The sequence below is a fragment of the Tursiops truncatus genome, chromosome 11 (genome assembly GCF_011762595.2).
Source record: "Tursiops truncatus isolate mTurTru1 chromosome 11, mTurTru1.mat.Y, whole genome shotgun sequence".
Classification (NCBI taxonomy): Eukaryota; Metazoa; Chordata; class Mammalia; order Artiodactyla; family Delphinidae; genus Tursiops; species Tursiops truncatus.
In genome coordinates this window covers 101969768-101992783 of record NC_047044.1, presented here as the reverse complement: position 1 = coordinate 101992783, position 23016 = coordinate 101969768, and the positions used below count along the sequence as shown (strand labels likewise).

General features: G+C 47.0%; 1 protein-coding gene across 32 annotated transcripts in view; it reads left to right on the top strand.

The window, feature by feature from the left end:
• MICAL3 (microtubule associated monooxygenase, calponin and LIM domain containing 3) overlaps nucleotides 1–23016 on the top strand; it is a 196777-nt gene that overhangs the window by 3227 nt on the left and 170534 nt on the right. For 30 of the 32 annotated variants that reach the window (XR_012324629.1, XR_012324628.1, XR_012324630.1 and 27 more), the window contains exon 2: nucleotides 22300–22484. The gene's annotated coding sequence lies outside the window, so the exon portion shown is untranslated. The remainder of the gene's footprint in view (nucleotides 1–22299; nucleotides 22485–23016) is intronic. The other 2 variants (XM_073789264.1, XM_073789265.1) reach the window with 1 other exon arrangement.

Below are 23016 nucleotides of genomic sequence, written 5' to 3'. Positions count from 1 at the left end.
TTTCTGACTTACTTCACTCTGTAGGACAGACTCTAGGTCCACCCACCTCACTACAAATAACTCAATTTCATTTCTGTTTATGGCTGAGTCATATTCTATTGTATATGTGTGCCACATTTTCTTTATCCATTCATCTGTCGATAGACACTTAGGTTGCTTCCATGTGACATTTCACTGATTCGTTTGTAGGGGAAAAAAAACCTCTTTTTTTGGAACCTGGAAAACTTAAAGACACCAGACCATTGTGCTTTTTAGATTACTAGATAGCTAAGAATAGTTAGCATTTGTTGGGTGCTTATGTGTGGGAGCCTATGCCATCACCTCATTTCTTCCCCACGACAGTGTACAAGGTGGGACGTTTATTTTCCCTGGTTTTACATGAACAAGGGTTTGGTGAGACCCAGGTCAAGGCAGTGACAGAAAGCGGGGCTGGCACTCAAAGCTGGGCTGATTCTGAAGTGTGTGCTCCTAACCTGCATGCTTTAGTGGAGACTGGGGAGCAGACGGCAGAGTCCCTGACACCTGTTGCTGCTGCTTCTCTGGGTCTGATGGGCTGTGGTTTTACAGGGGCTTTAGTTTTCTTTCTTTCTTTTTTTTTTTAAATAAATTTATTTATTTATTTTTGACTGCGTTGGGTCTTTGTTGCTGCACGGGCTTTCTCTCGTTGCGGTGAGCGGGGACTACTCTTCGTGGCGGTGCATGGGCTTCTCATTGCGGTGGCTTCTCTTGTTGCGGAGCACGGGCTCTAGGCGCGAGGACTTCAGTAGTTGTGGCATGCGGGCTCAGCAGTTGTGGCTCACGGGCTCTAGAGCGCAGGCTCAGTAGTTGTGGTGCACGGGCTTAGTTGCTCCGCGGCATGTGGGATCTTCCTGGACCAAGGGCTCGAACCCTGTCCCCTGCATTGGCAGGCGGACTCTTAACCACTGTGCTACCAGGGAGGTCCCTGGGGGCTTTATTTTTCATTGAAGTAGAATAGTAGAAAAGATTCTGGGCTTTTCTTAGACCAGAAGCATTCTTTAGACAGATCATTAGTTTAGGAAAAATAGAGCTGAAAACGATCTTTACTTGGAGAGTGTGAAATATTTAATGAGGCCAGATGGGGAGAATAGGGATAGAGAGAATTGAAATGGTTTGTGGACGGAGGAAATTTGTGATATTCTAACCCAGGGGACACCTTTAGTACACAGGCTTTTTAACTTAAGTGGCAGGTTGAAATTGTAAACCTGGAGGCATGGCACTTGGGCTAGAATCTGTGCAGTAAATAAGGCTCTCAGTTTCTGCTTTAGATGGCAGAGTTGAAAATCTGATTCTTCTTTGGTCTTTAACTTCCACAAATAATGCGGTACATTGTGGGAATGGTGGGGATATTGTTGGGAAATTCACCTAAACTGTCCATGGACTTCCCCTTCCTCCAGCCACCCCTTCTGTCACCTTTGGTTCCACTTTTCAGAATTCAGCTCTGAACCTGTGGAATGGCGTGTGGTGGTGGAGGGCATCGGGCTCTGAGGTGCGTGATACGCACCAGGGGACAGAACAACATCCCTGCCCCCTGGGGCTCAGCTGCACATGACTTGCTGTTTTCTTGGTGTGGGCTTTAGCTGTCTTGAGGTGTATGGTCATTGTTATCAAGAAAGTGGGGAGGGAGGACAGGAAAACTATCCCGCTAAACCCTGAAGTTCATTGACTTTTTGTCAGTGTCAAGTTTCACACAGAAGAGAAAATTGCCACGAGTTAAAAAAAAAAAAAAAAAAGAAAGTGGTGACAATCAGATTAAAGAAGGGAGAAGAAGTAGGACTGTTGGTTTGTACCCTGGTGAAAGATGGAAGACAAAGGGCAGAAGCTTCTGCTAAGGGGTCAGGTCCCTGGCAGGAGCGGTGCCTCCACAGTGTCTGTGCCGGAGGACGGACAAGCTCGTGTGGGTGTGTGGATGAACACCGGGAGAGTGGTCTTTCTGCGTTAGGCGGGTCTACAGAGGCCTGTTTAACCATTGACCTAGGGACCTAGTGAAGGGTCCGGTCTGGTTAACTCTGGAAGGAGAGGAACAGTACTCCGTCAAGTGGTTAACTAGTAGCTTTTATTGATTTTTTCCTTACTGTTAAAGCAAATAACTACATGAAAGGCGGAGTGAAACTTTGGTTGGTCCCGGCTTTGCCCTGTCTCCTGCCCTGCCTCTTTTCTGTTGCTGATTTAAGCAAAGCATGGAGGAGGCCTGAGTCCCTGTCTCTGTGCTGGAGCTTGGGAGAGAGAGGGGCAGAGCAGCCCAGAGGGAAGACCAAGGGCAGGCAATACTTCCTCCAGCCCCGGCCGCCCCCAGATTATACCAACAAACCTCCACGCAGGTTGTCCCCGGGCTACAAAAGGCCGGCTTACAAAGGTCCCGGCTACCTTCCTGGCTGCCTTCCTCACAGCACCCACCCCCACGACCAGGCTGCCTTGTGATTGCCAACGCTGGGTCTGTGAGTAGCAGAGGAAGAGAAGTGGGGAGAGTAGCATCCCGACGGTGGCGTCTGCAGTCCCGCGTCCAGATCGTTAGCTGTGTGCCGGGCCTGTTCTGAGTGGGTGCATGGTGACCGCTCTCAGTCCTCCTGGCCGTCTGAGCGGGTCGGTGCTGCGATGGCCCCTGTTTCCTGCACACAGAGAGCTCAGTGATTGTCCCGTTAGAAAAGGTGGACTTAGGCGTCATTCAGACTCAGGCATTCGGTTCTGGAGTTGTGCTCTCACGGACCAGTCAAGGGCAGCTGACTTACCTCTGTCATGGGGGTCAGCCCTTCCTCTCTTCCAGCCTTCCCTGCACTGTTTCACATTGTCCCTCTCTTCACTTTTGAGTTATCTGTTTGAAATGCTACAGGAGAGATGCGTTTAGGTTAACTCGCATATTCCTTTAAAAAGGGGGCAGGGTCAGAGGAGGTAATTCTGAAGCATTCAGAGGGGAACACAGGTGGGCTTCCCAGAAGGGACACTTAGGACAGTGTAGTCTTCGGGGACCTAGTGGCTGGGCCATGGGATCTGGAAAGAGGGTTGATTACAGGTCTGCTGTCTGAAAAGCTGAGGAAACCCTTCCCCTTCCCTCCTCTACCTTTTTGCCTGGCCTGGGTTTCTGATTCCCAAAACCTAGAGCTCGCACAAACCCTATCTTTGCCCTAGCTCAACTACTTTATGGATGATTTTTATTTAATTTATTTATTCTTTTCTAAACGAGGTAGTGTGGGATCCTAACCACTGTTTGGAACAGAACCTTTTACCCAGTTTGGTCGTGACTGGTCAGAGTCATTTGTTTCCCTGTGAAAAAGGAAAAGGAAGTATTTTAACTAGTGACATGGTCATGTTTCAGTTTGTTTCCAAAGCAGATAGGCTTTTGTCAAAACCAGACTTGCAGACATAGGGAAAACAAATCAACCTTCTGCCTTTGGCATTTTTAAGCACCCTTAGACAAGTAGGTACCCTGGGTAATTATATAGGAGTAGCCATCACCTACCAAGCGCTACGGTGGGCCAGACACAGCCCAGCACCTTATGTGCACGCACCACGTCTAGTCTCCTGCTTCACACCAGGGAAACTATTGCAGAGAGGCTAAGGTCCGTAACCTTAAATAAGTTGCTGAGGCTGGATGACTCCAAATCCTGTGCGTCTAATCACCTCGCTGTAAGGTGACATGTTGAGGGAGCAAAAAGAAGAGGAAGCAAGGAAGAAAAAGGCAGTATGGGGCAGGGAGAGAAATGGGAGAGATGGCAGTGTGCCTGGGCCCCCAGGACTCACTGGACGCTGTGTGCCTCAGTGGGCTGAGCAGGGCCCAAAGACTCCTTGGACCTCGACCACCCTCAGGGAGCCCGGGGACAGAGGGGCCGGAACCTAAGAGCTTTGACTTCATGCTGGGGCTTCCTCTTAGCACATGTTTATTGAGCAGCTGCTATATGTAAGGCACGTGCCAGACAATAAGACGCTGTCCGCCTGCAAGTGGGGAAAGCACAGATGCAGAAAACCATAATGTGTTGTGATTAGTGGCTCCACTGGCCGGGGAGCCCTGAACATGGAGTGGTAAGAAAATTTATACTAACGGGCAAAATATTTTTTTGTCCATTTGGTTTTGTTAATTTCGTACACATAAGATTGAGAATTTCTAGAATTTACCCCCGTGGCTATTGTTTCAGGAATGTTTGTATATTTGCAAACAGCGGATCTGTTTGCAGCTGCTCTCTGAGGAGCAGCCCAGCACCTTGGCTGTAGGAAAGGCTGGGGCCACCTCTTCTTCCTGAAGGCTGCCCTTTGGCCCAGCACCACTGCCATCTGTGGCTTGTGCTGCTTGCCTTGGAGGTGCCAGTGCTCTGGGCTGCTGGAGTACCGTTTCCCAGGTGCTCTAACAGTGGGAGCAGTCGTGAGCAGGGAGGCGCTTAACCGATGCTTTGGGAATTAGATTGGACCATGTTATCTGTGAGGTTCCTTTCTAACTCTAGGACCCTGATACTGTGCCTACAGGGACCTGGGAACTCTGTGGTCGCCTTGTGCTGGTGCCTGCCAGCCCTCCCACTCCTCCTTCCTTCAGTATCTCTTTGTCATGTGCTGTATTTGGAAACTGATGTATTGTGGGAAAGGCCTAATGGGACTTCTTGCTGGATATACTCAGTGAGATACAGTTTTTGCTTGTGTTTTAATCTTTTATTTTAGAAGACCTTTGGATCACTATGATCAAGTCCACTCAAACAGAAATTACTTACATCTCTTGGCAGTGGTTAAGCATCTTCCCCTCTGCTCCCTGCTGTATTGGTTGAGTTGACTCCATTTGGTAATAACATTTAGGACCCTTTCACATGTTGGTAATGAAACATTCTCTATGTCCATGACCAGTGACCTCAGAGAAGGGTTCATCAGCTTAAAAATATCCTTGCTTCAAGCAAAGTTGCTGTATGAAAATGTGGATTGACCTCCAAAATATAATTGTGTGTATCTGTACTTCTTGGCTTTAAATTTAATTCTTCACAGTAAAGGAATTTTGCAACAGAATTCCTTCTCAAGGAATTCAGAATTTTGCTTTCCTGTATACAACTTTCCCAGGCAGTCTGATCTTCCACCTTTGGTGGAAGTAGCTGCCTGTCACTTTTACCTGCCTTGCCCTCTCCATGCCCTACACAGATGCAGCCTCAGAGCCGCAGATGGTACTAGCCCCAGCCTCTACGGGCTTCCAAGCGCTGTCCTGGCTATCAGTCAGGTCTGGCAGTGCCTGGCTGGCCAGCCTCTCCGCATGCAACATTCATTTGCACCCCAGGAGCCGTCTGGACCGTGGTGCAGTTGCTCCCCTCTCGTGCTTGTTTCCAAGCTGCTTCTGCAGGCTTTTATGAGGCCCAGGTGCTTGGGCATATGCACCAGGCAGGAAGAGCCAGGGTGGAGTATAGATTGTTCCCTGGTAGGACAGTAAAGGAGGGCAAGGGATTTGGCTGAAAGCCTTGCTTATATTAAGGTGTGGGAAAGGTGGAAAGGCAACTAATCTATCCGGAGTATGCTTTATCAGTACACTGTCATGACATGACAGTCTCCTTTAATCCTTATAACAATCTTGGGAGGTGACATATATGATGCCCACTTAACAGGCTGGGAAACATGAGGCTCAGTGACGTTAGGTTGCTTGCCTGAGATCTCTTAGCTGGTGAAGAGTGGAGCCAAATTAGATTAAAACCCAAAATGTGGGAGTGAGTCTCTGTTTTCCCGGTTCATACCTGGTCTTTGCAATCTTCAAGCCCCGCTTCTCCATGCCCAGGTTTCAGGGGTTGCCTGAATAATCTTACCTGAGAAAGAAGTCTAGAGGGAGAGGAAAGAAAGAAGGAATGACATTTTCCCGGGTTCCATGTCACTAAAGAAAAAAATCTTGCCTGCCATTCCAGTTCTACAAGGATCAAGCCATTAGCCACTGCAGTTGCCCACTGACAGTGCAGCCTGAGAGGAATTCAGGTTGGAGAAAAACAACCATTCTGTGCTTTGGACGTGCCGGCCCCTAGATAGTTAAGATGCATATCTCAGGAAGAATTTCAATGACCCCAGATTCTTGCATCTTCCCATACACAGAAAAGCAGTAAAATCGATAACTCATCCTTTTATGCTTGACTACATGTTTCTCCCAGCAGAAAAGTTCATATATACCCTGGCTCTTCCCTCTCCTCTTTGGAGCAGCTCCTCAGAGCTGTCAGAGAGGCTGTCTCCCGGGCTGTAGTCCTCAGTAAGGTCCCCAAGTGAAACAACACCGCCTCTCTCCCTCTCTCTCTCTCTCTCTCTCTCTCTCTCTCTCTCTCTCTCTCTCTCTCTCTCTCTCTCGCTCTCGCTCTCGCTCTCGCTCTCGCTCTCGCTCTCGCTCTCTCTCTCTCTCTCTCTCTCTCTCTCTCTCTCTCGCTCTCTCTCACACACACACACACACACTCCCCAAAATGTGTAGTGGTAAGGAGCATGAACTCTGGAACTAGACTTCTACATCATTTACTAGGGTGTGTGACCTTGTATATGTTATTTAACCTCCCTGGGCCTCAGGCTCTCCATCTGTACAATAGCATGACAGTCCTATGTGCTTGGTGTGGCTGTGAGCATTTAGAATCCTGCCGGCACTTGATAAGCAGCAGTGAACACCCTGAGTGTTAGCTGGTACTGTTATTGACTGAAGGGACAGTCTCTGGGGGAGCATGTGTGGCTCCATGCTTACCAATGTGAAAGCACCCCCAAACATACCCCCCAACTGCTGCTCTCTGTCTCATTACTCTCTGCCTCATCCCTGGCTCTGCATTGTTTTTCTTATTAGCAACTCTTTGGACTTCCTGGAATAATTTGTTCATTAATTTATCATCTGTTGGGCCCCTTCTCCGCATGTTGCCCTGTACTGGGTATTAGGGCAGGGCCCAGGTTCCTAGAGGTATTTGACCTTGTCCCTGCTTCAGAAGATACAATATGAATGCACAAGACGGTTGGGTAAAGGAAGAAGAAAAGCAGTGAAGTGCCAAATGGCACAGACAGGTGACTCCAGTCTTTGGGGAGAACAAGGACAATAACTTACCTTTTGAGTCTTATTACATGCACAGCGCTGGTTTAGATGCTTTACATGCACTGTCAGCCCTGCAGTCCAGGTGCTGCTCTGGCACCCCTGCTTTGCAGATGAGGGCGGACACCCAAGTGTCTCGTCCAAGGGCACATGAGTGAGAGGAGCTTGGGTTTTGGACCCTAGTCCGCTGACTCGTGGGCCTGCATAGGCTGTGTCCCAGCTCATTGGTGGGGTTGTCTAGGCGAGGTGAAGGGGTGCCTGGAGAGAGAGTGAGCACGGCGCACCAGGGCCTCGGTGAGGAGGCCAGCCTGGTGGGGCTGGAGTTGAGCTCAGCGTTCATGGACCGCGGAGCCACATTGGGTCTGGGTGTTGGGAAATGAGTGAGACGTGTTCCTTGCCCTCTGGAATCTTACTGTAGCTGGGGAGACAGACACACAAATAGATGATTTCAGTGTAGTGTGGTAGGGGCTGTGATGAGGGTGAGTATAGGGTGCTGTGGAAGCAGAGGAGAGGAAACCAGGAAATGTTCCTTTCCCAGCGTCTTGGAAGGCAAGTTAGCAGTGAGCTTAGCAGTTGAAGGCAAGAAGAGCTAGCTTTCTATTCTTTCTTTCCTTCTTTCTTTCTTTCTTCTTTCTTTCTTTCCTTCTTTCTTTCTTTTTAAATTTTTATTGGAGTATAGTTGATTTATAATGTGTTAGTTTCAGGTGTACAGCAAAGCAAATCAGTTTTTTATATATATATATATATCTCCACTCTTTTTTTGGATTCTTTTCCCATGTAGGCCATTACAGAGTATTGAGTAGAGTTTCCTGTGCTATGCAGTAGGTTCTTATTAGTTATCTATTTTGCATATAGTAGTGTGTGTATGTCAATCCCAATCTCCCAATTTATCCCTACCCCCCTTATCCCCGGTAACTGTAAGTTTGTCTTCTACATCTGTGACTCTACTTGTGTCTTGTAAATAAGTTCATTTGTACCCTTTTTTTAGATTCCACATATAAGCAATATCACAGGATATTTGTCTTTCTGTGTCTGACTTCACTCCGTATGACAAAGGCAGAAGGTAGCATGAACAAAGGCATGGCTTTTTGGGCTTTTCTTGCTAAAAGCAAGGTTGTTCACCTAGTCTGATGGATGCCAGGTTACAGTGTGAAGTATATAAGCAAGGGAGAGTTCATCAGAGGTGTTTGAACACAGAGCGACAGCACGGAAGTAATATTTTGTGTCAGTTAATCTTATGGAGTGGGGAGAGATGAGAGTCAGGCAAGACCAGCTATGGGAGGAGTTGGCAAATTTTCTCTGTAAAGGGCCAGAAAATAAGTATTTTAAGTTTCAACGGGCCATATGGTCTCTGATGCAACCACCCGACTGCTGTTGTAGTAGGAAAGCAGGTAATTGGTCAGTGAATGGGCGCGGCTGTGCGCCAATAAAGCTTTTATCCCCCACCCCCCAAATCTGAGTTTCATCTAATTCTTCCATGTCACGAGATAGTCATCTGTCGATTTTTTTCCCCAACCATTAAAAAAATATAAAAACCCTTCTTCACTTGCCGGTTGGATTTGGCCCACAGGTCATGGTAATAATTCAGGTGTGAATGACAAGAGACTAGAACAGGATGTCTGCAATGGAGATAGGCAGGGAGTTGATGCCAGGGGCGCTTTGGAAAGAAGACACTGATTAGATAGAGGAGATAAGGAGAGGGAAGAGACCAGGGGACACCCAAGTTTCAGGTTTGGTGCCTTCCCAGGTTTGGTAAAACTGGTCTTGTTTTACATGGGCCAAGAATATGACTTGATTCTGGAGAAAAAACCCAGAGATACTGATTCCTTAGGGGCTCCCAGACTGTCAGCACCGTGAATTCTCCCGATTGTCTCACACATATCTTTGCTGCCTTGGCCTTCAGGTGCTTTAGGCAGGAGATGGCTGCTGTAGCTGGGTCAGTGGGCCCACCTGTTTGTCGGGGCACAAGAAAAGTTTATCTTTTGGATAACTTTTTTAAAAAAATTAATTTCATTTATTTATTTATTTATGGCTGCATTGGGTCTTCGTTGTGGTGCGTGGACTTCTCATCACTGTAGCTTCTCTTGTTGCAGAGCACGGGCTCTAGGCGCTCGGGCTTCAGTAGTTGTGGCACGTGGGCTCAGTAGTTGTGATGTACAGGCTTAGTTACTCTGCAGCATGTGGGATCTTCCTGGACCAGGGGTCGAACCCGTGTCCCCTGCACTGGCAGGTGAATTCTTAACTGCTGTGCCACCAGGGAAGCCCTCTTTTGGGTAACTTTGGATGTAGTTTCAGACTTACAGAAAAGTGGTAAGAGCAGTACTGGGAGCTCCGTTGTACCATTCCCTAAATTTGCTAATTAGGTTTTATTAATTATTTACACTTTGCCCCATTTGCTTTATCATTCTTCCCTTGCCGACCTGGATTCACATTCCAGCTCTGCCTTTAGTGGCTGTGGAATCCTGGACCAGTGTCTTAATCTCTCCAGGCCTCGCCTGTCACCTCCCTCGTAGAGTCCTCAGTAGAATTTGATGAAATAAAATGCACAAAATGCCAAGCGTGATATCGCCTGGCTGGTAGCTCATGGTCAGTAAATGTTAGTTCTTTTCCTTCCTCAGCAGCCCTGGAAGAAGTGAGTCAGTGAAGGAAGCAGGGAGGAGCAGGGGAAATCCTGAGTCTAGGTGTAGAGAGAGGGACAAAAACAGTGTGTCAGAGATGTGACCATGAGAAGGAGTTGTTTATTATCAAACTTTGACACTAAGATGAGGGTTTAGTTTTTTTGTTTTTTTGTAACTTTATTTTGATATAATTTCAGAAGAGGCAAGAATAGTACAGGGAGCTCTTGTTCCAGAAACACACATTGTTTTCGTTTTGCCCCATTTGCTTTTTCATATTTTTTCCTTCTCTTTGAATAAACTAGGGACATTGACCCCTCAATAATTGAGTGTTTTTTTCCTAGGAACAGGGATATTCTCTTAGATTTTGACAGGGAGCCTTAGGTTCTAAAACTGGGAAGTGGCATGGTGTGAAAGTACTTGGGGAAGATGGGCTGAAGTCCAGGGGTCCTGTGGGCGGGCAGTTTGGAATAATTTCCACTGGAGGGTGATGAGGGCAAACTGTGACCAGAAGTGGGAGGGATACAGACCCAGGAGATGTTTAGTGGAGTCTTGGGATCGGGGACAGGGAGGGGCAGGGAGTAACTGCACTGCTTTCTGGCTAGGAGAGCAGCACGCATAACTGAAGAAACAAACTCAGCTTTAGTTTATACTTGGGAAAATGAAACGTCTCTCTCTGCTTTTATTCATATTACAGTCTAAGGAAGATAAAGGCCCACCAACTCCTGGCCAATGGGGATAGAGTATCTGCTGCATTCTTTTTTTTTTTCTTTTTAAGATTTTTTTTTTTGATGTGGACCATTTTAAAAGTCTTTATTGAATTTGTGACGATATTGCTTCTGTTTTATGGCCGCCAGGTATGTGGGGCCTTAGCTCCCCAACCAGGGATCGAACCCGCACCCCCTGCATTGGAAGGTGAAGTCTTAACCACTGGACCACCAGAGAAGTCCGTCTGCTGCCTTCTTAGAGGAGCAGTACTTCAGGCTTTGTCATGAAGCTAGTCAGTAAAGACGAGCATTCAGGTTAGGGTTAGGGTTAGGGTTAAGTCTCACGTAGACCTAGGAGTCATTAGTGACAAAGGCAGGTGGTTCTAAAGGATGGTGGGAAGCCAAGGACCAAAACCACTCTTGGGAAGGCGGCTGGGCAGGATCCACAGGGAACCAAGGAGAAGAGTGCAGACCAGAGACAGAATTGGGAGGGAGGGAGGGAGAGCACCCAAACTGAGCTCCAGGAGCCGGGAGCGGGAGTGGTGGGTGCTTGTGGGGCTCTGTATTTTCCAGTGCAGGAGCCAGAACTTTAAGCAAGCTTTAAGGAACGCCCTGTGAATAATGCCACCCAGGGTGCTAAACCAGATCAGACTGTCGAGGGTTTAAAATTAGCTTCCCAGTGCCTGAGTGTTTTGTGGAAGAAATACCTCAGGGAGAATATATCAAAGAAGGTGTCTTAGATTTGAGCTTATACTAAGTACTAAAAGACCCGGCCCCTGCCCTTTGTAAAAGAAATGTGTTACAGGGAAGATTGTTCTAGTCTCTCTGGCTTTAAAAATTCCCAGCTCTAAAAATCTTGTTATAGGAAAGTCTTGAATCCCTCTGGAGTGTTAGGGATGAAGTAACTATAGGGTTATATTTTGTTTCTACAAACACGCATGAGCACCTTTTGTGTACTAAACACTGGGAGTGTAGGAGTGAACCATGGCCTGCCAGAGCCTGTTCATACCTTGTGGTTAAATTTTCAGGAATTTTGCAAGTTGGTTGTTAAATACAGCTATTATTAAAAATTAATTCTAGGGACTTCCCTGGTGGTCCAGTGGTTAAGACTCCGTGCTCCCAGTGCAGGGGGCTTGGGTTCGATCCCTAATCAAGGGACTAGATCCCTCATGCCACAAGTAAAGATCCCTCATGCCGCAACTAAAGATCCCTCATGCCGCAGCTAAGGATCCTGCATGCTGCAACTAAGATCCAGCACAGCCAAATAAATATTTTAAAAATTATAAACTTATAGTTAAATAAATTGTATTGAAAGCAAAGGTAACAAATACTCAAAATTCATTACTTCCTCATTATTTTAGCATGAACTATGCTCTCAGGTCTCTTGCCCCATATGGTGGAAATACTGTATAATTGTGAACTACAGTACATTTCCTCCCAGCTCTGTGTTCAGAGATGTACGTAGCTTGAATTTGGCCATGGTGGGAGTATTTACACCACAGAAACCAGCAAACACTACACATCAGGGCTTGATTTGTTGTTTTGTTCATTGGCTAAGAAAGTGATGAAAAAATGTTAACATTTGCAGTTTAAACTTAAAGTGTTTTGTGTCCATATCTAGTACATTGTGAACAGCACAAAAATTTGAGGAAATACTTCTTTTAGTATTTGAAAAACTAGGGTCCAATTCAGCAAAGAAGCTGCTTATATCATGTTTGATATACATGTTCTTTTTTTTTTTTTTTTTTTTGCCTATGCTTCGCAGCATGTGGGATCCTAGTTCCCCGACCAGGGATTGAACCCGAGGCCCCTGCAGAGGATGTGTGGAGCCCTAACCACTGGACCGCCAGGGAAGTCCCAAAATAAATCTTTTTTTGTCCAATTTTGTTTCACTCCTTAAGGTAAATGAAAACTGACATTCACTTTATTTATTAGTTGAGTCCATGGATTGGCCATAGATATGAGTTAGACAAAAAAAATCTATGACAGGTTTGTCTGAGAGTCAATTGACTATATGGAATTTACAGTAAAGAGCATTATATATTTTATACTCTATTACTTATTACTATATATTTATTACTATTACATATTTTATTACTATTATATGCTATACATCTTTAATATTTATTTATTTATTTATTTATGGCTGCGTTGGGTCTTAGTTGCATCACGCGGGATCTTTTTTGTTGCAGCGCGGGCTTCTCTCTAGTTGTGGTGCACGGGCTCCGGAGCGCATGGGCTCAGTAGTTGTGGTGCGCAGTCTTAGTTGCCCCTCGGCATGTGGGATCTTAGCTCCCCGACCAGGGCTCCAACCCATGTCCCCTGCATTGGCAGGTGGATTCTTAACCACTGTGCCACCAGGGAAGGCCCTTGTTGTTTTTTTATATCCACCAGCAAAGCATCCTAGAATTCAGGTTTAGAAGAGACTGCAGACAGAGACTATATCACCCTGATGTTTAGGGGGCGTGCTGGGCTGGGAGAAGGAGCTGGAGAGGACTCCCTGTCTCCTCTGGGCTCGGACCGGCTCACAGAAGTCCCTGAGTGCAGTGGGGGAATTCCTCTAATGAAATCTTTGGTGGAAAGACTCAGCACCTCTGTTCTCTTTATTTTATCAACATTTGTTGAGTACCTACTGTGTGCCAGTCCCTGTGTTACTTACGAGAATACAGTGACAAAAAAGACATGGTTACTGCTCTGAACAGTTTTATTATATAATTCACATACCATACAGTTCATTAAGTGTAAAATTAACTGGTTTTAAGTATATCCGCAGCATTGTACAACCGTCACCACAATTAATTTTAGAACATTTTTATCATCCCCCAAAGAAACTCTGTACCCATAGCAGTAACTCTCCACTTCTGTCCAGTCCCTCTCCCACTAGCCATAGGCAACCACGAGTCTACTTTCTGTCTCTATAGATTTGTTATTCTGGACATTTCATATAAATGGAATCATGCAGTCTGTGGTTTTCTGTGACTAGATTGTTTTCACTCAGCATAATGTTTCAGAGTTCATCCGTGTTGTCGCCTGTATCAGAATTTCATTCCCTTTTATGGCCAAATACTCCATTTTATGGATCTACTCCATTTTCCTTATCCATTCACCAGTTGATAGACATTCGGCTTTTTGCTACCTCGAATAATGTCACGATGAACATTCGTGTACAAGTTTCTGTGTGGACGTGTGTTTTCATTTCTCTTGTATATATGCATGCCTAGGAGTGGAATTGCTGGGTCTTGTGATACCTCTGTTTAGCATTCTGAAGAGCTGCAGAACTGTTTTCCAAAGTGGCTGCGCTATCTTACATTCCCACCTGCACGGTATGAGGCTCCCGGCTTCTTCACATCCTCGCTACCACTTGCTATTATCCTTTTGGTTCTAGCCGTCCTCGTGGGTGTGAAGGGGTATCTCATTGTGGTTTTTTTTTTTTTTTTTTTTTGCCGTACGCGGGCCTCTCACTGCTGTGGCCTCTCCCGCCGCGGAGCACAGGCTCCGGACGCGCAGGCCCAGCGCCAGCGGCCATGGCTCACGGGCCCAGCCGCTCCGCGGCATGTGGGATCCTCCCGGACCGGGACACGAACCCGCATCCCCTGCGTCGGCAAGCGGACTCCCAACCACTGCGCCACCAGGGAAGCCCCCTCATTGTGGTTTTGATTAGCATTTTCGTAGTGGTTAATGATGTTGAGCATCTTTTTGTGTGCTTATTGACCATTTGTATATCTTATTTGGAGAAATATCTATTAAAATCCTTTGCCCATTTAAAAATTTGGGTTACTTTTTTAATTATCAGGCTGTAAGAGTTCTTTATATATTCTGTAAATGAGTTCCTTATCCGATATATGATTTGCAAATATGTTATCCCACTCTGTGGGCTCTCCTTTCACTTTCTTGACAGTGTTCTGTATGTTTCAAAGTATAAAAGTTGTTAGTTTTGACAGGTCAAATCTGCCCTCAGTTCTTGAGTAAATCCAGATTTACATGACAAATTTCTATGCTTTCAGGTGTTTCCGTTATATTTAACAAGTCTCTACAGTTGAATAGTCTGTAGTCAGTTTCATAACCTTTAATACTTAGACCTTATGTTGGTGACTTTGTTTTAGCTTTTTAGAAACTTAAAATCTTATGAAAGCAGAGACTAAGGCATATAGGCTCTTTATAGCATTTTACTCACTATGTTGCTGGTAAAAACAGCCATAAGCTGATGACTCTTTTTTATTTATTTATTTTGTTTTTGCGGTACGCGGGCGTCTCACTGCTGTGGCCTCTCCCGTTGTGGAGCACAGGCTCCGGACGCGCAGGCTCAGCGGCCATGGCTCACGGGCCCAGCCGCTCTGCGGCATGTGGGATCTTCCTGGACCAGGGCACGAACCCGTGTCCCCTGCATCGGCAGGCGGACTCTCAACCACTGCGCCACCAGGGAAGCCCGCTGATGACTGTTAAACACACTGATTGGGGGCCAGGCTTCTGGGAATAGCTGGAGGTTGGACACAGTATACTGAGGTTGTATTTAAGCATAAGTCAGGAAAATGGAGCAGTGTCACTTCCCATTGTAGTCTTAATTCTCTTGTGTTATCTAGTGAGATTTTCAGCTCTATTTACTGTAGTATAGGCATGGAATTTAATAATTAGAAGTGTATCTGGGTTATGGAGATAAGTTACCACAATGAAAAACGTGAACTACCTCCTGCCCTGATCCCTGCAAGATACTTCAGCAGTCTACCCTCTCCCTATGCTGTTCAGACAAGTCTAAAAAGCAGTAAGACATCTGACTTATGTAATAGTGTTCTGTTGGCTGTCTCATTTGCTCCCTTCCTACCGCCTGCATAGCAGTAAGTAGGGTAGTATGTCCCCCCGAGAAGGGAGCCAGCTCAGGAGGTGGGCTGTCTCTGTCCAAGGTCGCATTCCCACTAGTCATGGGGATGCTGGGGTATCCTTGGGGGGACATACTTGGGATTACTTGCAAACGTGGTTTTTCAGTGCCTCATTTGTTCTGTATCCCTTTCTTTATTGGGTATTTCCATTTCTAAGTTGGGGTAAATGAATGTGTTGATTTTTTTCTTTGTATGTAATCTGAATAAGTGGGTATAAACCATGTAGCTGGGGCCTAGAGGGTGTGTGGAGCATAGGAACAGACATGTGAGGGAGAGGAGACCTGGGTAAGGACAGTGGGGAAGGTGAGAAGTCCTGTCTGTGCAAATGCAGGACAGTTGTGGGGTTTATGAAATAGAGTGGGAGTCAAGTAGGGTGTAAGACAGTTTGAAAATTCCCAGGCTTGTTCACTGTTACCCGTGAGGTATCAGAATGCCTTTTTAGCAAGTGTACTTGCGAAATGAAGCATAGTCGCGCGTCCCCACTTTGAACAGAGCTACCTGTGATCAGTGGGTGACAGTGGGTGATGGTGGCATCTTGGATTGCTTCTGGCCTTTCTCTTTTGCAGAACTCAGAACCCTCCACATGGTTTTGTGATCACTAGGTCAACCCAAGACTGGAAGTTCTGTCACGGAAGTCACCCTTGGGATGTTTTTGGAACGTCTTTACCTGATTTGCTCTTGGTGGGACAGACACCTGAAGACGGCTGTGATGTGGTTAAATGTGAGGGCTCCAGAGCCAGATTGTCTGGGTTTACTTCCATCTTCTACCACTTAGAACTGCGTGACCTTGACTATGTGACTGTCCTGTTTCTTGACCCAAGAATGTGGATAATAATATCTGTATCACAGGGTTATCGTGAGGACTAAGTGAAATCTTGTGTAGACTTCATCACAGAGTGAGCCCATATTAAATGTCAGCTACAATAATTGCTGCTGTTCTTGTTGCTGTCGTTAATTTGCACCCAGCTCTTATAAGTGAAATGGGTCGTCAGGTTGGGTGTGAGAAGAGAGAGCAGCGATCTAGTGACTCCGCTTGTTGGGCTCCTGCGTGTTAGGCCTGCGGTGTGGCTCTTACATGCCTTAGTCCGTTTACTTCTCGTGACGTCATGGAGGGCAGTTTTATCACATCATGGAGGGCCGTGCTCAGGTCAGACAGCTGCCTCCACTTGACGACCTCATGCTTTCCTTGTCTATGGCCAGTTTGGCAGCCAAAGTAACAGGAAAGTCATCCTTTGCCCAGAGCCCATAATATCAGCTACTCACATAAGATGTTGCCTGAAGGGAGGTAAGATTTCCAGAACATAAACTTTTTTGGGAGCGAGTCTTTTCTGTTGTGATGATTGAACAGTGAGGAGGAGGAGAACCTCAGGGGCCTCATCTTTTAAAAAGGCCCATGATCACCAGGTGCCTATTGGTCTTCCTTCCACCCACAGGCAGGTACCCACAGCCTTAACTGCGACCCCAGCCTGCGGGGTGAGGGTGGAAGGGGGCTCAGGCCCCATCCTCCACTATCATAATACAGGCAGCTTCAGGATGGGTGCAGGGCCTTGGGTGACCTGCCTGTGTCCCCACCCCTCTGGGGAAGGAACATGTGCTCAGTTACATATTTTCTAGAGACAAGGCCCTTATCAGGTGAATAATTTGCAGAAATCTTCTCCCATTCTATGGGTTATCTCTTTTTTTTAGCTGCGTAGGGTCTTAGTGGCGGCATGCGGGACCTTCGTTGAGGCACCCGGGGATCCTTTGTTGGGGCACGGGCTTCTCTCTAGTCGTGGCATGCGGGGTTTCTCTCTCTAGTCATGGTGCGCGGGCTCCAGGGTGTATGGGCTCTGCAGTTTGCGGCCCGTGAGCACACCAGTTGAGGTGCGGACCCAGCCGCCGCGCAGCACGTGGGATCCTAGCTCCCCGACCAGGGATCAAACCCCTGTCCCCTGCGTCGCAAGGTGGATTCTCTACCACTGGACCACCAGGGAGGTCCCTGTGGGTTGTCTTTTCCCTTTTTTTGATGGTGTCCTGTAAAGCCCAACATTCCCTTGCCGCCCGGCCCTGCCGTTTTTCCCTGTCGGTGAGGCTTTGCATGTGTGGGATGCCACAGATGTAGAGAAGCTGGGGGGGGGGGGCAGCAGCCCCTCCCCTGTGCACCTTCCCCTCCCCCTCAAGGTCACTCAACCTGAAGAAGAGTTAAGATTAAAGACCCAAGTTAGTGGGCACGGGGTCAGGGTGGAGCTCTGCCTAAAAGAATCCGGAACTGCAGCCTGGTGTGGCCACGCAGGTGAGCTCGGAGCAGCACGGCCCAGGACTGCCTGGCGCTTCAGGGGCTGGACCTGGGGCCCTGAGCGGCAGGTACTGGCTGGCGGTGCGGTCTGGAGGCTGAGCACCGAGCACAGTAGGGTGCTTCCCCTTGGGCCCGGCGGAGCCAAAGACTACACAGCCGGCGGCTCAGGTTACAGTTGCTGTGGGAACTGTGACCTTTGCATTTCCTGGCTTATGCGTGGAATTTCAGTTGCGTAATTCTACAACAACTTGGATTTTTCCTCTTCTCACCCTCCTTCTTGGCATTTAATTTTTTATCCCAGTGAGTGAGATCTGTAGCCCTCTGCCTGTCTGTCTCCTCCTGGGGCAGACAGTCTCACTCACACTCCTTTCCAGGCCGCTCACCCAGAGTGTGCCAGGCAGGAGACCGGCCAGGGCCTGACCGGTGGGTACCTTCCTGTTGTCCCCTGCAAGGCCCTGAGGCTGGGCCAACCGGCCTGGAGAGGCTTCTGGGCTGGACTGCTGTGCGGGTGTCCAGGATGGGCCCAGCTGTCCCTTTGTGTGTATTTCTCTCAAACAGGCCTTGCTCGTTTCTCCTTGTGCACTTGAGCTTACCCTGTTCTTTGCGCCTGGAGCATCCTCCCAGGTGGCTGAGCTAAATTCTCCCGAACTTCAGTTTCCACTTGCAGTCCTACCCTCTCTGGGAAACCTGTCATCACTACTATGGCCTAAAATTACCCCCTTCCAGGGAACGACATACGACTTGAACATTTCATTTGGCATTTAATTAGATACTGTCTCAGGATATTTTTCTTGTTGGCTCAAGAACATTTGTCATTTGGGGTGGAGGGATGGTCTGTTTTTTTTTTTTTTTTCTGTAAGATTCTTGAGGGCCAAGGTTTTAAGTCATTGCATTGCTTGTAAATTGGTCAGTGGTTTATATTTGAATGAAGCATGTGTTCTCTTGGTGTCTGTCATGAGGAAGGCATTGGGCCGAGAGCTATGAGGGACACAGGAAGAAGCAAGGTCCTTAAATCCACTTTCCTTAAGATGCCAAGCCTGGCTTTCCATGATGTGGCCTTGCCTGCCCTGCTGTCCTCTTCTTCCTCTCCCAGTGACCTTTAAACCCAGAGTTCCTGGAAGGCCCACGTCTGTTCTCACCTGATGGCCGTGCACCTGTGCCTCCTCCTGCCCCTGCAGGAAGTTCCTGCCTTCCCTCAGCTCCACCCTCCACCTCAGGCGAGACAGCACTTCGCTCCTGCCGCCTTCCTGACCACCCCAGCCAAGGGTCCCTTGTGTTATTTCCTCTTACCTTCTGCTCTTCTCTCCCCCTCAGACCTCTTCACGGTATGTAAGTATGAACTTGTTTTTCTGTTTGTGTGTTGACATTTTTGTCCTGGTGGTTGTGTCCACCACTGCATTTCCATCCAGTATAGGAGACATTTTGTTCACTTCTGTACTCAGACCCAGCATGATGCCTGGTGTTTGGTAGACTCACAATAAATGCTAAATGACTGAGTATTCTTATAGAAACAGATGTATTTTTTTTGAGAGACAAGAAAGAAATGTAAAATGACTAGAGATTTATCCTATAGATTATAGTGCTCTGGTTGGCTTGCAGTAGACAGGCCTATGGAACCGGCCAGTGCCCCTCTCTTGAGATACAAATGGAAACTACTTTGATCTCAGCACAACACATGAGCTTTTTTCCTTTCCTCTTTCATCCTTCCATTTCCCTCTCTCCTTTATTCCTTTTTTGGCTTGTCTTAGAAATGATTTAAGTCAACTTGGGCCCTTGATCTGTGCTGTGGGTGAGGCAGGACTATTATTCTGTTCTGTGTAATTCTGGACGCTTATTTTGGGACCTGTGGGACACTCAGTTTTTCCTAAACTCTCAGAATCATTTTTGAGAAGCAACCTTATGCTACTGGCCAGAACAGCGAGGCGAACGGGAGCTTGGAGTCTCATCGCTCTGCCGATTCCCCTCGGGCAGATTGGTGTGGGTATGTGTGCTCTCCCTAATCTTTTAAAGTGGACTTAATATTCAGCTTTCCCGTGTGCTGGAGACTGTCTTAAATAAAGAACCTGAAGGCCCTGGTGAAGTAATGTCTCCAAAATACTTCAAACTCATCAGGGAAGAAAGAAGTGCTGTGTAAACTCAGAGTGTAATTATTAATCAGACTTTCCTTTGGTCCTCTTCTCTGCCCTGGGTTTGCCTTCCGCGGCTGCTTGGGCTCCAGAATTCGCAGACGGAAAGTCCCTGGGCCGCCTCTCCCGCCCTCCTGGCACAGGGGCCCGGACTGCACAGAAACGCTGCTCTGAGGGACTGGCCTTGGTGTGCAGAGTGGCTGTGTGACTGCGCCCCAGTTCCATGGCATCTCCAGCTGCCTTCCAGGAGAGGGGCGGCTCTCCTGCTCATTGTCGGATGGAGTTGGAGTTCTGAGTCCTTGAGGAGCAGTTTGCCGGCGTGGAGCCCACACGGGGGTCTCCATTCTCTACCCCAGGCCACACTGGTCGGAGCTTCCGTTGGGGGACAGATAAAGACCCTCTGCAATCAGAACTGTGTCCATTCACTACAGTGGCACGTTGTCTTCCTTGTTTTCAAGCTTTAGTTTTCGCTTCTGAAAAAGCATCTGATTTCTATAGTAATAACATACATACATTAAAAAAATATCCAAATTTAAAAAAAGGCCAAATTCAGAAGCAGAATTTGATAATTTTCCCTTCACTGCCTTTTCCTCCCCTCCTCTATCCCGAGAAGTCCTATCCCCTAATGCCTGTAGCATTCCTGGCATACAACAGGTGTTTTCATGGTCCTTAAATTGGGGGTGGTGAGAAGAGATACCAAGTCCTGCTGTCTAAGCCATACAATTTATCATTGTTCACAGAAGTGTAGAATAATATTTTATTTGTTGTGTCTTCCTTGTTCCTATTTATCACCGCACCCCACTCTGAGGTAGTGCTTCCTGAACTGTGTTCCACGGACTGTTAAAAGGGGTCTGGAGAAAAGCAAAAGATGTTCTTAATAAGATGATTGAATTTTACTCAATTTTTTGGTAGGGGGGAGGATTTTATTTATAAACCTTTTAAAAACTAGTCATTTTTGCAACAGTTCATTTACCCATGAGCCCTTTTGATTTGATTTGTGATTAATAAAATACATAATAAATTAATAAAATAATTTAAAGATGTATCTAAAATGTTGAATTCATAGTTTGAATCCTTAGGTGTTTTCTTATTTGTCGTCCCATGCTAATCTAAGTGTGCCTCATACCTCTTGCGCTCCTTTACTGATTCCTTCTGTAAATTTTAACCTAAAACTGCTTTGTGGTCAAATCTGTTTGAGGAGCGCTGCACTCAGTCTTACCTTGGCATTCCCTGTGGTATGGTCGTGGGCACCGCGGCATTATCTGCTCTCTGGGACACCGCGGGCTCACTTCACCATGGTTACTTATTTTAGCCTCACCTCAAAATCCTTATCTCCCTATGAGGCAAATAGTATTGGTCTCTGTTTTACAGCAGGGAGATGGGGCTTCAGAAGCCTGCCTTCACTGACTGAGGCCCAGTGGTGGGTGGGTCTCAGATTCAAGTCCAGATCTGTGGACTCTGGAGCCCGTGCTCTTCACAAAGGAGCTCCTGGCATCTGCAGTACTTGTCTTTTGAGCAGCTGTGTCCCTTCCGGACGGTGGGTTGAGTTTGTGCCCAGGTCGCGGCCCCCTCCTCCCCCCAGCGTGCCTGCAGAGGAGGCTCCAGGCTCGGGTTTGAGCACGCGCACGCCGGTCACATTCCCCCTTCCCTCCGCCCAGCTTCATCCCACCCGTCCTCCAAGATCTCTTTCATTATAATAGTTAACTGTTTGTTGTAATTAAGTTAGCTAAGTGTTTATTGAGTTGAATCTGTTAGAACTTTGTCATCTAGTCTCTACTCGCTTCTGAACTACTATTGTCAGTAGGATTCTCTGCCAGTGATTCCCCATGCTTTGGGCAGAGTCTTGTGTGTGTGTGTGTGTGTGTGTGTGTGTGTGTGTGTGTGTACTGCCCATCGGCCAGTCTTGTGGATCTATTGAGTAGATTCATCAAACGTCATAGCTTGAGTTAATGACATCGCGAATATATATGTTCTGCTTTTTCTGCAGTGCACGTAGATGCTGTTGTGATTAACAAAATACAAATTCATTGGAAAATGTTGAACTCATAGTAGATTTTTTTTATTGTTAGGCATTTTTTTCAATCAATAAGGTATTATAAGGAATGCCATATATCACATAATGATCAAAAAAGAAATAGTTGATGGTAAAAAGGAGTTGTAACTGAAAAAAGCTGGAAACCCCTGGCTGTACCATTCATTTTGCGGTTATGTACTTTTTTGTGGTTTTAGTTATTTTGTGTGTTGTCTTAAGTGCTTAGCTGGATCCTAAGCCCCGTGAGTGTGGGAACTTTGTCTTACACGCCCTCTGTGCCCCTTGGTGTGCTTGCACATAGTCAGTGCCCAGGAAGTGTTTTCAGATTTGGTTTAGTCCTTAGATCCTGTTTTCCCCGTTCCACTCTATTATTTTACTTTCTTGAGCTCCCTCTTGCTTTTCTTCTTTTGTCTAGTTTTTACAAGTAGTCCTCAACCTTCAGTAGTCTTCCATCACTTAATTGCAGCTGTTTGTTGTGCTCCAGCTGCACAGTCAGCAGACATTAGGCAGGGCTGTGGCCCGGTATGTTATCGTTGAATTAATTATTTATTGAGCATTTTTGCCAGGCATTGTGGAAAACGTTATAGAGATGCATTCTCTCATTTACTTCTTAGAAATACCCTGTGAGGTAGGTACTATTTTCACCTCCATTTTACAGGTGTGCCAACTAGGAATTGGACGGCTGAGCGTGTGGCAGTCAGGATCCAATCTCTGTCTGACTCCTAAGCCTGTGCTCGGAAGCCTTCTGGTGTCTCTGCTTCCTGAGATCCTGCATGGTTGTTACCCTAAGGAATTTTCCGTTGGGAAACAGAAACAATGGCAAACAATACTGCTTGGATGTGAGTAAGTATGAAATTGTTTGGAACTGCGAAGGCGCCCAGAGGCGGAGGCACTCAGGAAGGGCTGGGGGAGGCGAGGGGCTCTGAAACATGGCAGGGAGATGAGCACGAGCGGATTCAGGTGCTGGGAACCACGTGAGCCATGTCCGAGTGAGAGGGATGTGCCCTGGGGTGGGGTGGGGTGGGGTTGCCAAACTGGAGGGAGGGCTGGGTTTCTTGGGGAAAGTGGGAGATGAGATCGGGTAACTCAAGCCAGAGGGACTTGAAATCACACAGGAGACACTATGAGGGATAATAAGTCTGTAGGTTTTTGAGCAGGACATGACAGGGTAAATCCTGTTTAAGAGCCACGAAGTGGGCAGCAGATGGCAGATTCCTCATGGCATGATGGTTCTTAATTCTTCCCTGCCTGTATGCCCTTGGGACCTAGTGTCACCTCTTCTGGTCCTGGGAACAGCCATCTGTACAGAGGTCCCTTGTTGGCTGATCAAGCCGCCCTGGAGTATGGAGAAGTGAAGAGTGTAGAACTTGGAGGT